Below are 12,150 nucleotides of genomic sequence, written 5' to 3'. Positions count from 1 at the left end.
ACAAGTATTGGGGTAGGTCCTCATAACATAACCGACCTTAACTTACAACCCATCTCGAAAAAAGCCGACCTCATCAGAAAACTGTGGCCCCCAGAAAGCTGGTCTCACCAGGAGATCAACCTCATCTAAAAATTGAGGTCGGTGAACGTCCAACATCAATATCATCCGAATGTGGTGACAGTCTCAATTGAAGACTGTATCGACCAATGATCAGCCTATTTCTCCAGTGGCGTCGGTGAGGAATCGATGTACTTGCTTGTCATGATAGCTCGAATCCATAGATTGGGTTCTTCAGCTTCCTACAGCGTCTGATACTTCAGGTCAGTCATTTACCAACCTGACTTACCAACTCTACTTATCGAGTCCGGGACTGCTGGCACGTGGGTCACTCACCCTGGACCGCTTCCAATCTCTTTCATTTTGCTCCAGCTGGTGACCAATTTGGATATCGACATTGGCCAAACAGCGGGTGGTCAAGTGAGGCTACCATGCGATCATGTCGAGTGACATCAAGTTATATCATCCTGAGGTCATACCCTAAACACTCTACTCCGCACCTTGATAGGATACCATAAAGTCATTAATTATGCCATATACGTATGAAAAGGCCCGCCTCCACGATTGCCGATGTGTCGGACAAAAGGTATGTCTGCTGACGGTGCCATTTAAAGATGTCCTTATATGGTTCCATATGACAGGACGTTATCGGAATACATTCATGTCCTTTCCTTCTTCATCCTACTCTCTTTATAAATGAAGGTAAGAAAAGACCTTTAGAAGGTATGCACATGACAAGACTCAGCACTCAAAACTCTACCTCGCCCGCTCCTCTATCTCTTGAGCTAAAAATTGACTTGAGCGTCAGAGTATCTTCATCGGAGCCATCTTCAGTGCGGGCTTTTCTTGTAGGTCTCTCTACTACCACCGAACGCTGTCAGCTGACTTTTCTATTTGGTCCGAGTTGACCTTGCCTCCGTTCATTGTACCACAAGCCCTCGTTCCCATTTTTGGCCCTCTCGACTATGCCCTCTCTCTTACGAGCGGTCCTTCTATTAGATGTGTGCCCTAGATGCTAGATTGGCTGATACATTCCTGTACAAATCTAAGGACAAATTTATAATTTTGACTATAAATCAATAAATGGGTAATTTTTCTATCACATTGTGTACATTGTGTCTGTGATACATCCTTTGAGTTAGTAGGAATGTCAATTCATATTTTTAAGAGTTAAAAATTTAAGGCATGAATTTACATAACTAACTAATAAACAGCTCCTGATCATAGGATCATCATGAGGATGGTGATCAATCCGAAAGGTTGGTGTATGATCACTTTCTTAGGATAGATGTGTCTTGAGTCTATGATGTGGAGACACCGAAGTGAGAGTACAGGTATTCATTTGAGAATGAGAGTACTGAGCATGACCATATCGAGCAGTCATAAGGAAGTCTACCTTCTCGTCGATGACTAGCTCGATGCTGCAGTTGTGTGTCTAGTTCTTAGACCTGAGGTGCATCAACAGTTCACCTTGAGTATGTTATAGTTTGACTACACCATAACTCGATCTTCTAGCTATTCAGAATCCTGAGATGTATGTTGGCTGTAACATATTCATTATAGGAACTAGGTCGCACCAAGATGGGATCTATCAACCTCAGTAGATGAGAGGAGTAGTCCTATGATGATCAAAAGATCGAGTCCTTAAGCCCATGGCCATGGCAGAGTGAAATAATGAAAAAGAGTTTTCCATTAGAGTTTCACATCGGACTCATATCGATCGATTAACTCATATGACTGATGTTGGGTTTGACGAGTTCACTTTAACCCTAATTCAGTTGGGACTCATGATAGAAGAACTCAATCACACAGATAGCTGCACCGAGAGGTTCATCTTCAGTTCTGATGGGTTGCCACCATATACTGCTAGGTGTCACTGATGGATTTTGAGAATAATTAGAATGATCTTGATGATCGATCATTCTAATTATCTAAATCAGAAGAGTTCTGATCCATCGAAAGGAGTTTCGATGATGTCGATGATGAGATTACGATATATCTCATTACCATATAGAATTAAACTTAACTGGATCACACTAATAAGGATTAGAATCTAGATGTCATCAATTGGACTAGCCCAATTGATTTGGATTAAATCCAATTAGGTTCAAGAAAATTGTGCTAGCACACGATTGAGCCTAACTTTCTCCTCGTATAATCTTTTTCATCTCGATTGAGCCAAATATGATTTGACTCATCCAGAGAATCTTGAGAAGGTTTCTCTCAGTCTAAATGAAGTTTGTCCAGCTCAGAAAAGCCTTATCTTAATTCATGAGATGAATTTAAGATAACACCTGCTAATTCCTGACACCTGCCATTTTCATTTTAGGATATCTGTCAAATGTTGACATATGGGTCTTAAACTGAAGGCCACTTGGCAAGAGCTCATTAAAGAATTTTTGTGGAGTGTCCATATGCCAAACCATATTAAATTGGGTGCCATAATCAGATTATGGCGTGAGCCCAATTGGATTAAGTGGGCACCCCAAGTGGATAAGGATGGAGAGTCTTGATCAACATGGACTAGTTGGCACCAACCCTTCTTTGTGCTTATCCAATGTTGGTGCCAACTCTTGGAGAGAGGCTTGGGTTCTTATCTGATGTGATCAGATGATATCACTCTACCAATCAAAATTTTTTCAAAATTAATTAAAATTTTTTGATTGGTCGAATGATGTGGTACTGCGCAGCGCAGCAGGGTCTATATAAACCCTGTCTGCGCCTAGGGTTTCTAGAGATTGTGCCAAACCCAAAAAGCTGCTGCCCCCTCTCCTCTTCTCCATATCCCATCTATAGCTCTCCCTCTGCTCTTCACGTCCAAGGAGTTGGACGTCCATCTGGCAAAGGTCTAAGGCATGGTGACGCCTTGAACAGGAAGGCTGCAGGACTTCTTCGACAAGCTGCTGCTCCAAATTCAAGAAGATTTTTGAAGATCTTCCTAATCAAATTTAGTTTTGATTTTTGAAGTAGAGATTTGTGAGGAGAAGACAATCCAGATCTTATCTAAGTGGATACTGATAGAGGCCAGATGATTGTGCGGCTAAATCAGAACCTCAGACTTGCTATGATCATCTATAGGATAATGAGATTACCTTTGAGGTATTTCATATTTCCTCATGGTTTTAGATTTATTTTAAAATTAATATTAGATAATAAAATTAGATCTAGATATTTAGATCTGAAATAAATATAGGATAAAATTTTTTAAAATTATTTCATCCCAGATTTGATGAAATCTGGAAGATCCTACAAGAAAAAAGACAGTTTTTTTCTTCAACTGGTATCAGAGCCAGATTGATGGCTCAATTTCAGATCTAATTTAGATTTAATTTTATTTTAATTTATATGATATCAAAGAATTTCAGATATCATATCAGATATGATAAGATTTAAAATTAAAATATTTAAAATTAAATCTAATAAGATCTAACATGCATGAGATGCATGACTAGACTAAGATTAGTTGAATCCATGAATAGTCTTGTAAATTTATATTTTAATTTGATTAAAATATGAATTAGATCTAATTTATTTTTAATTTTTTTGATATTATAAATATTATAATCAGATCATAAAATAAAAAATAAAATTTTAATTATTTTATAAAATTGATCTGTTGCATGCCTAGACTAGTTGTAGAATTATTCTAGTAACTTGCCTAGAATAGTTTTTATATTGAATAGTTCAGTTTAAATTTTATTTTTTAGATATTACATGTGATGTATTAAATCTGAAAGCATGATTAATTAGATCAATTTTTGATACATGAGATGTATGCAAAGCATGTATTAGTTAGATCTTAAATTGTATATGTGATATGTAAATTTAGATCTAACTAGTTTGGTAGTTAAATTTATATTTCTGATTAAGTTATTCCTCATGGTCGTCCGGTCATAAGAACAAAGTAGGGTTTAAAGGCCCTCTCCTCCCATTCAATGGGTGTTCTTATGATGTGTAGGGATGCTGCGCGTTCATCCTTAATCAGAAACCAAAACTTACTTTTCTGCAAAATCCTAGATCCTGAAATTTTGAGATTTATTTTACATGTTTTGTTTATGAATCCAAGACTTAATTAATGAATTAAGCTTATGAAATTAAATTAGGTCTAAAATTAAGAATTTCATATCTAAGTCATTTTCATAAAATTAGGTTCGGACTTGGGTAGCTCAATTAGGTCTAGCGGTTGATCAAATCGAATCAACAATTGGTTAGGTGAGATCATGAAAGCTAATAATTGACCAACCTAATAAGATTAAGTCTGGGTCAAGATCGAATCACATTTAGATGTAACTCGATCAAGTTAAGACCTAATTTGGCTCAAAGGTTAGAGCCTGGATTGTAGGCTAACCCAATTGGTTCTGGTTCGATAATTTGGTGTCTAAGATAAGTTTGGTAGATGCGACCGACTAATTTTTAATTGAGAGCTACTCGATTCGAATGCATTCTTTTCAAGTTAATGGTATATCCCTCCCACCGGTCTCACTTATCTGGCCATATGTGTCGACCCAGTTCTAATTAGAGGTGGCTAACAATTCGAGCTAACCCATGCCACTAGGTTAGTCATAATTGTTATGACTATGTCAAGTTTAATGAGACCTAAATCAAATCTCCCTAAGAAAATATTAAGTCTAAGGTCTTCCACCATTGTGGATGTGCAAGCCCTTCCCGGGGTTGATTTTTCTGGGTTGGTTACAGTGGCTCAGTTGCACCGGAAAGATGCAATCATGTCCATTAGGCATTGGATGCTACAAATTAGAGGATGGGTTGGGCTCAATATTTCAGATACGGTGAGGGACCCAATCAGGAATCTAATTCGCGTAAATGGTGGGTCTGACTTGACTAAGGATTGGAGCAATATTCCGGACACGGTGAGCTTCATGAATTAGAGACCAAGTTTTGGATGCACCATGATTAAAGAATCATTGGACAAGAGTTGTCCACTCATCGATTGACCCATCACCAATAACTGTTAAGTGAGGTGATGAGCCAGTCGGTGAGACTGCACCATCCACTAGAAATCACTAATCATAGAGATTTTCACATCTCTACCTAGGGAGTGTAGGGATCTGAGAAAATAGTGAGAGCCTGATTTGTTTAAAAATGAAACTCCTAAATAATTGGTTAAGTCTGATTACAAAATCTAACAAGAAACTATTGACTCTTTACAGGAAACATGTCTGCGTCCAACCCTTTGACCAAAATACTAGACACCCACAGATTGACTGGACCCAATTTTAAGGACTGGTTGAGAAACTACAAAATTATTCTGGGTTCTGAAAAATTGACTCATGTCTTGGACCAAGACCCACCTGCCATGCCAGCACATCCGACTGCTGAACAGAGAGCATCTCTGAAAAAGTGGATGGTTGATAATAACAAAGCAAGGTACTATATGTTGGATGCAATATCTGATGACTTGCAGTGCCAACATGAGAACATTTTGACTACCCGCTAAATGTTGGCTCACCTACAAGAGTTGTTTGGTGAACAAAGTTGTGCAGCCAAGTATCAAGTCTGTCAAAGACTTTTTAAGGCTAAAATGCGTGATGGACAGTCAGTCCAAGATCATTGTTTGATAATGATCAAAAATCTTGAGGAGCTTGACAAGCTCGGTATCATCTTAGACAAGAATTTTCAGATTGATGTGATCCTTCAGTCTTTGTTCGATGTATATGGTCAGTTCATCATGAACTTTCATATGCATAAGATGTAGTGTACCTTGGTCGAGTTAATGAATATGCTGGTTACGATTGAGCTTTCTATGAAGGGTTCAAAAGGCTCAGTTCTTACTGTGGAGTAGACTTCTTCCAAGAGAAAGTCTTTTGGAAAGAAAAAGAAGTCTGTGAAGAAGTAGAAGGTGGATGGGAAGAAGAAGAAGATAGAATCGAAGAAGAAAGCTATTGAAAAGAAAAAATATTTCCACTGCCAATCAGATGGCCATTGGAAGCGGAACTGTCCTCAGTATCTGGCCACCCTGAAGAACAAGAAGGATAGTCCTTCTGGAGGTATGCTCATTTTAGAATCTAATCTTACGGTTTCTTCTACATCCAGTTGGATGCTTGACTCTGGTTCTAGTGCTCATTTGTGCACTTCCATGCAGGATCTTGAGGAGAGCAGGAGGCTGAGGGATGGGGAGATGATCCTATGTGTCGAAAATGGAGCAAGAGTTGCTGCTGTGGCCGTGAGAACCTACCCTTTGCGATTACCGTTAGGATTAGATTTATTTCTTAAAGATTGTTATTATGTACCTGCAGCAAGTAGGAATTTGATTTCTGTTTCATGTTTAGCACAAGAAGGCTATGTGATTAGCTTTCATAAGGACCATTGTAACATATTTTATGAAAATAATAAAGTTGCAAATAATTTTCTTAGTAACAGTCTCTATCAGCTACATATTGATGTATCTGTATTTAATATTGAGCAAAATATGAATACCATAGGAATTAAAAGGCCTAGAGATAATCTAAATGATAGGTATTTGTGACACCTAAGGCTAGGTCATATAGCGGAAGACAGGGTTAACAAATTGGAGAAATATGGGCTGTTGAGTCTGTTGACTTTCGAGTCATATCCAGTTTGTGAATCATGCCTTCAAGGCAAAATGACCAAATTCTCTTTTGTAGGATATGGGGAAAGGGCCACAGACCTACTTGTCCTAGTACATACGGATGTGTGTGGCCCATTTGATATGCCGGTTAGAGACAACTATGTCTACTTCATTACCTTTACCGATGATATGTCTAGGTATGGGTATGTATTTTTAATGAAATACAAGTCTGAAGCCTTTGAAAGGTTCAAAGAATTCAGACATGAAGTAGAAAAATAAATAGGAAAGCCCATTAAGGTTCTTCGATCAGATCGAGGAGGTGAATACCTTAGTCGGAAGTTTCTAGACTATTTTAAGGACAATGGCATAGTCTCTCAATGGACTCCACCTGGAATGCCACAACTCAACGGGGTTTCAGAAAGGAGAAACCGGACCCTATTAGATATGGTTCATTCCATGATGTGCTTCACAGATCTCTTTGAATTTTTTTGGAGACATTGTCTCATGATAGCAATATATATATTGAATAGGGTTCCATCTAAAATCGTTCCTACCACCATATGAGATATGGTATGGTAAGAAGCCAAGTCTAAATCATCTCAGAATTTGGGGTTGTCCGACTCATATCAAGAGACAGCAGGTGGATAAGTTAGAGTTCAGATCTTTTAGAGCTCGATTCATAGGATATCCTAAAGAGTCATTAGGATACTATTTCTATATTTTGGAAGACCACAATGTGATTGTGAGTCGAAATACTATTTTTCTTAAAAAATAGTTTATTCAAGATAGTGGCACCGAAAGAATAATTAAGCTCAAGGAGAATATCTCCCAAGAGCAACGAGCTAAAGAACCTGAGGAACCAAATCAATCAGACTAGTCCTAACACAACCTTTTCCACCTCGTAGATCGACTAGAGTTTTTCGTCCTCCTGAAAGGTACTTAGGTACTATACAAGAGAATATAGAGAAAATGTTTCTCACGGAAAATGGGGCTTATGGTGATGATCTCAAGACCTATGATCAGGCGATATCAGAGATCGACTCCGAGAAATGGTTAGAGGCAATGAGATCAGAAATTGACTCGATGCACTCAAACCAAGTCTGGACCTTGGTAGATCCACCTAAAGGTATTGTACCTATTGGGTGTAAATGGATCTTCAAGAGAAAGATAGGTGCAGATGAAAATATAGAGACATTCAAGGCTAGGCTCGTAGTGAAAGGTTATAGTCAGCACGAAGGTATTGACTATCAGGATACCTTCTCGCCCGTAGCCATGCTAAAATCCATCCGCACATTGCTTGCTGTTGCAGCCTATTTCGATTATGAAATATGGCAGATGGACGTGAAAACGGCGTTCTTAAATGGACATCTTGAGGAAGATATCTATATGAAACAACCACTTGGTTTCACATCCAGTAATGATGATCATAAGGTCTGCAGGCTGCAAAGGTCTATTTATGGACTTAAGCAAACATCTCGGAGCTGGAATACTCGTTTCAATGATGTGATCAAAATATTTGGTTTCATCAAGAATGAGGAGGAACCATGTGTGTTCAAGAAGGTCAGTGGGAGCGCAATTGTCTTCCTCGTATTGTACATAGATGACATCCTCCTAATTGAGAATGACATTTTCATGTTGACCTCAGTCAAAATATGGTTGTCTAAGGAGTTCTCTATGAAAGATCCAGGAGAGGCATCCTTTATACTGGGTATTAAGGTCTATAGAGATAGACCAAATAGGATACTGAGACTTTCACAGAAGATGTACATAGAGGAGGTGCTAAAAAAGTTTAGCATGAAAAACTCCAAAAGAGGTTTAGTACCTTTTAGACATGGCATTCATCGCTCTAAGAAGATGTGTCCTAGCACACCTGAGGAGATTGAATGCGTGAGTAAAATTTCTTATGCTTCAGCAATAGGGAGCCTCATGTATGCCATGCTATGTATACGACCTGATATAGCCCATGCTGTGAGTGTCACAAGCAGATATCAGTCGAATCCAGGCAAAGAGTACTAGACTTCTATGAAATGTATCCTTAAGTACTTGAAAAGGACTAAGGATATGTTTCTAGTCTTTAGGAATGGAGAACTCCAGATTCAGAGATATACAGACTCAGACTTTATGTCTGATATAGATGATCAAAAGTCGATATCTGGGAGTCTGTTCATTTGCAATGGTGGTGCAGTTAGCTGAAAGAGTTCCAAGCAGATAGTAATTGCTGATTCCACCATGAAGGCAGAGTATATTGCTGCATCGAAAGCTGCAAAAGAGGCATTCTGATACAAAAAGTTTACCGCGGAGCTTGAAGTGATGTCATCGGATGCTATTCCTCTTTACTACAACAATAATGGCGCCATAGCCTTAGCTAAGGAGTCAAAGTCTCACCAGAAGTCCAAGCACATCGAGTGGCGATTCCATCTGATCCGTGATTACCTCGAAAAAAGTTATGATGAAGGTTAAGAGAGTCGACTCCACAATTAATGTGGCAGACCCACTGACAAAGCCATTAGGCCAGCAAAAGATCGAAGCCCACCTTGAGAAGATGGGACTTAGATATGTAGCCAATTGGCATTAGGTCAAGTGAGAGTTTGTTAGATGTGTGCCCTAGATGCCAGATTGACTGACACATTTCTGTACAAATCTAAGGATAAATTTATAATTTTGACTATAAATCAATAAATGGATTATTCTTCTATCACATTGTGTACATTGTGTCTGTGATACATCCTTTAAGTTAGTAGGAATGTCAATTCATATTTTCAAGAGTTGAAAATTTAAGGCATGAATTTACATAACTAACTCATAAATAGCTCCTAACCATAGGATCATCACGAGGATGGTGATCGATCCGGAAAGTTGGCATATGATCGCTTCCTTAAGGTAGATGTATCTTGAGACTACGGTGTGGAGACACTGAAGTGAGAGTACAGGTATTTGTTTGAGAACGAGAGTACTGAGCGTGACCATATCGAGCAGTCATAAAGAAGTCTACCTTCTCGTCGATGACTAGCTCGATGCTGCAGTTGTGTGTCTAGTTCTTTGATCTGAGGTGTATCGACAGTTCACCTTGAGTGTGTTATAGTTTGACTACACTATAACTCGATCTTCTAGCCATTCGAAATCCTGAGGTTTATGTTGGCTGTAACATATTCATTGTAGGAACTAGGTCGCACCAAGATGGGATCTATCAACCTCGGTAGATGAGAGGAGTAGTCCTATGGTGATCGAAAGATCGAGTCCTTAAGCCCATGACCATGGCAAAGTGAAATAATGAAAAAAAATTTTCTATTAGAGTTTCACATCGGACTCATATCAATTGATTAACTCATATGACTGATGTTGGGTTTGACGAGTTCACCTTAATCCTAATTCAGTCGAGACTTATGATAGAGGAACTCAATCACACAGGTAGCTGCACCGAGAGGTTCGTCTTCAGTTCTGATGGGTTGCCACCATATACTACTAAGTGTCACTGGTAGATTTTGAGAGCAATTAGAATGATCTTGATGATCGATCATTCTAATTGTCTGAATCAGAAGAGTTCTGATCCATCAAAAGGAGTTTCGATGATGTCGATGATAAGATCATGACATATCTCATTACCATACAGAATTGAACCTAACTGGGTCACACTAACAAGGGTTAGGATCTGGATGTCATCAATTGTGCTAGCCCAATTGATTTGGATTAGATCCAATTAGGTTCAAAAAAATCATGCTACCACACGATTGAGCCTAACTTTCTCCTCGTATAATCTTTTTTATCTCGACTGAGCCAAATGTGATTTGACTCACCCAGAGAACTTTGAGAAGATTTCTCTCAGTCTAAATGAAGCTTGTCCAGCTCAGAAAAGTCTTGTCTTAATTTATGAGATGAATTTAAGACAACACCTGCTAATTCCTGACACCTGTCATTTTCATTTTAGGACATCTGTCAAATATTGACATATGGGTCTTAAACTGAAGGCCACTTGGCAAGAGCTCATTAGAGGATTTTTATGGAGTGTCCACATGCCAAACCACATTAAATTGGACGTCATAATCAGATTATGGTGTGAGCCCAATTGGATTAAGTAAGTGGGCGCCCTAAGTGGATAAGGATGGAGAGTCTTGATCAACAGGACTAGTTGGCGCCAACCTTTCTTTGTGTTTATCCAATGTTGGCGCCAACTCTTGGAGAGAGGCTTGGGTTCTTATCTAATGTGATCAGATGACATCACTTCACCAATCAAAATTTTTTCAGAATTAATTAAAATTTTTTGATTGGTCAAATGATGTGGCACTGTGCAGCGCAGTAGGGTCTATATAAACCCTGTCTGCGCCTAGGGTTTCTAGAGATTGCGCCAAACCCAAAAAGCTGCCACTCCCTCTCCTCTTCTCCACATCCCATCTGTAGCTCTCCCTCCCCTCTTCACGTCCAAGGAGTTGGACGTCCATCTGGCAAAGGTCTAAGGCATGGTTACGCCTTGAATAGGAAGGCTGCAGGACTTCTTCGACAAGCTGCTGCTCCAACTTCAGGAAGACTTTTGAAGATCTTCCTAATCAGATTTAGTTTTAATTTTTAGAGTAAAGATTCATGAAGAGAAGACGATCCAGATCTTGTCCGAGTGGATACTGGTAGAGGCCAGGCAATTGTGCGGCTAAATCAGAACCTCAGGCTTGCTACGATCATCTACAGGGTAATCAGATTACCCTTGAGGTATTTCATATTTCCTCGTGCTTTTAAATTTATTTTAGAATTAATATCAGATAATAAAATTAGATATAGAGATTTAGATCTGAAATAAATGTAGGATAAAATTTTTTAAAATTATTCCGTCTCAAATTTGATGAAATCTGAAAGATCCTACAAGGAAAAAAATGATTTTTTCCTTCACCTTCTTCATCAGTTTCTTGCCGTTCTGTTGTCAAACACGATGATCCGACTACTCCATCAGAGACAAGCCGCAACAATAACCATTACTAGAAATGTTGTAATGATCATTATAAATTATGGTATAGTGGAATAAATAGTGGCATAATGTTAAAAATCTGAGCGTTAATTGCATGCATCTTGGCATGCAGGATTTACGTGGAGATGAAGAAGCGGTTCAAGGTGTACGTACGTGTACGAGGAAGGGGGGCCGCCGGTGGTGCACGAGGGACCCTGCAGGGATATTGGAGGGCCGCTTCAACGAGGAGCTCGAGCAGCTGCAGCAGGTGGGAGGAGGAAAGGGAGGCGCGAGAACGTGGGACCCGGCGAGGGCCCATGCCTTATTCTTCCTGCCCTTCAACGTGGCCAAAATGGTGTGTACAAGGACCAGAGCTGGGACCATACCCCGATCAAGCGCTGCGCCACCGACTGCCCCCAAGCACCCCTTCTGGAATCACACCGCCGGGGCCGACCCCTTCATGCTCTCCTGCCACGACTGGGAAAAGTTGCTTCTGCTCTTTACTTCTCCATGATGAGTTGAGAACTTGAGATGGTGGTGGTAATTAAGATTAATTATTTACAATCATATAAATTATAGGTAAATAGAAAGTGAACTTATTTAGATTTTTGACAAT

The 12,150-nt window shown here is 39.3% G+C and overlaps 1 pseudogene; it reads left to right on the top strand.

Moving 5' to 3' along the window:
- LOC105032671 (probable glycosyltransferase At5g25310) overlaps positions 1 to 12,150 on the top strand; it is a 59,356-nt pseudogene that overhangs the window by 45,707 nt on the left and 1,499 nt on the right.

This window comes from Elaeis guineensis, chromosome 1 (genome assembly GCF_000442705.2).
Source record: "Elaeis guineensis isolate ETL-2024a chromosome 1, EG11, whole genome shotgun sequence".
NCBI classification, from domain to species: domain Eukaryota; kingdom Viridiplantae; phylum Streptophyta; class Magnoliopsida; order Arecales; family Arecaceae; genus Elaeis; species Elaeis guineensis.
Note: the sequence above shows the minus strand (reverse complement) of the source record. Positions and strands in the feature narration are given on the sequence as shown.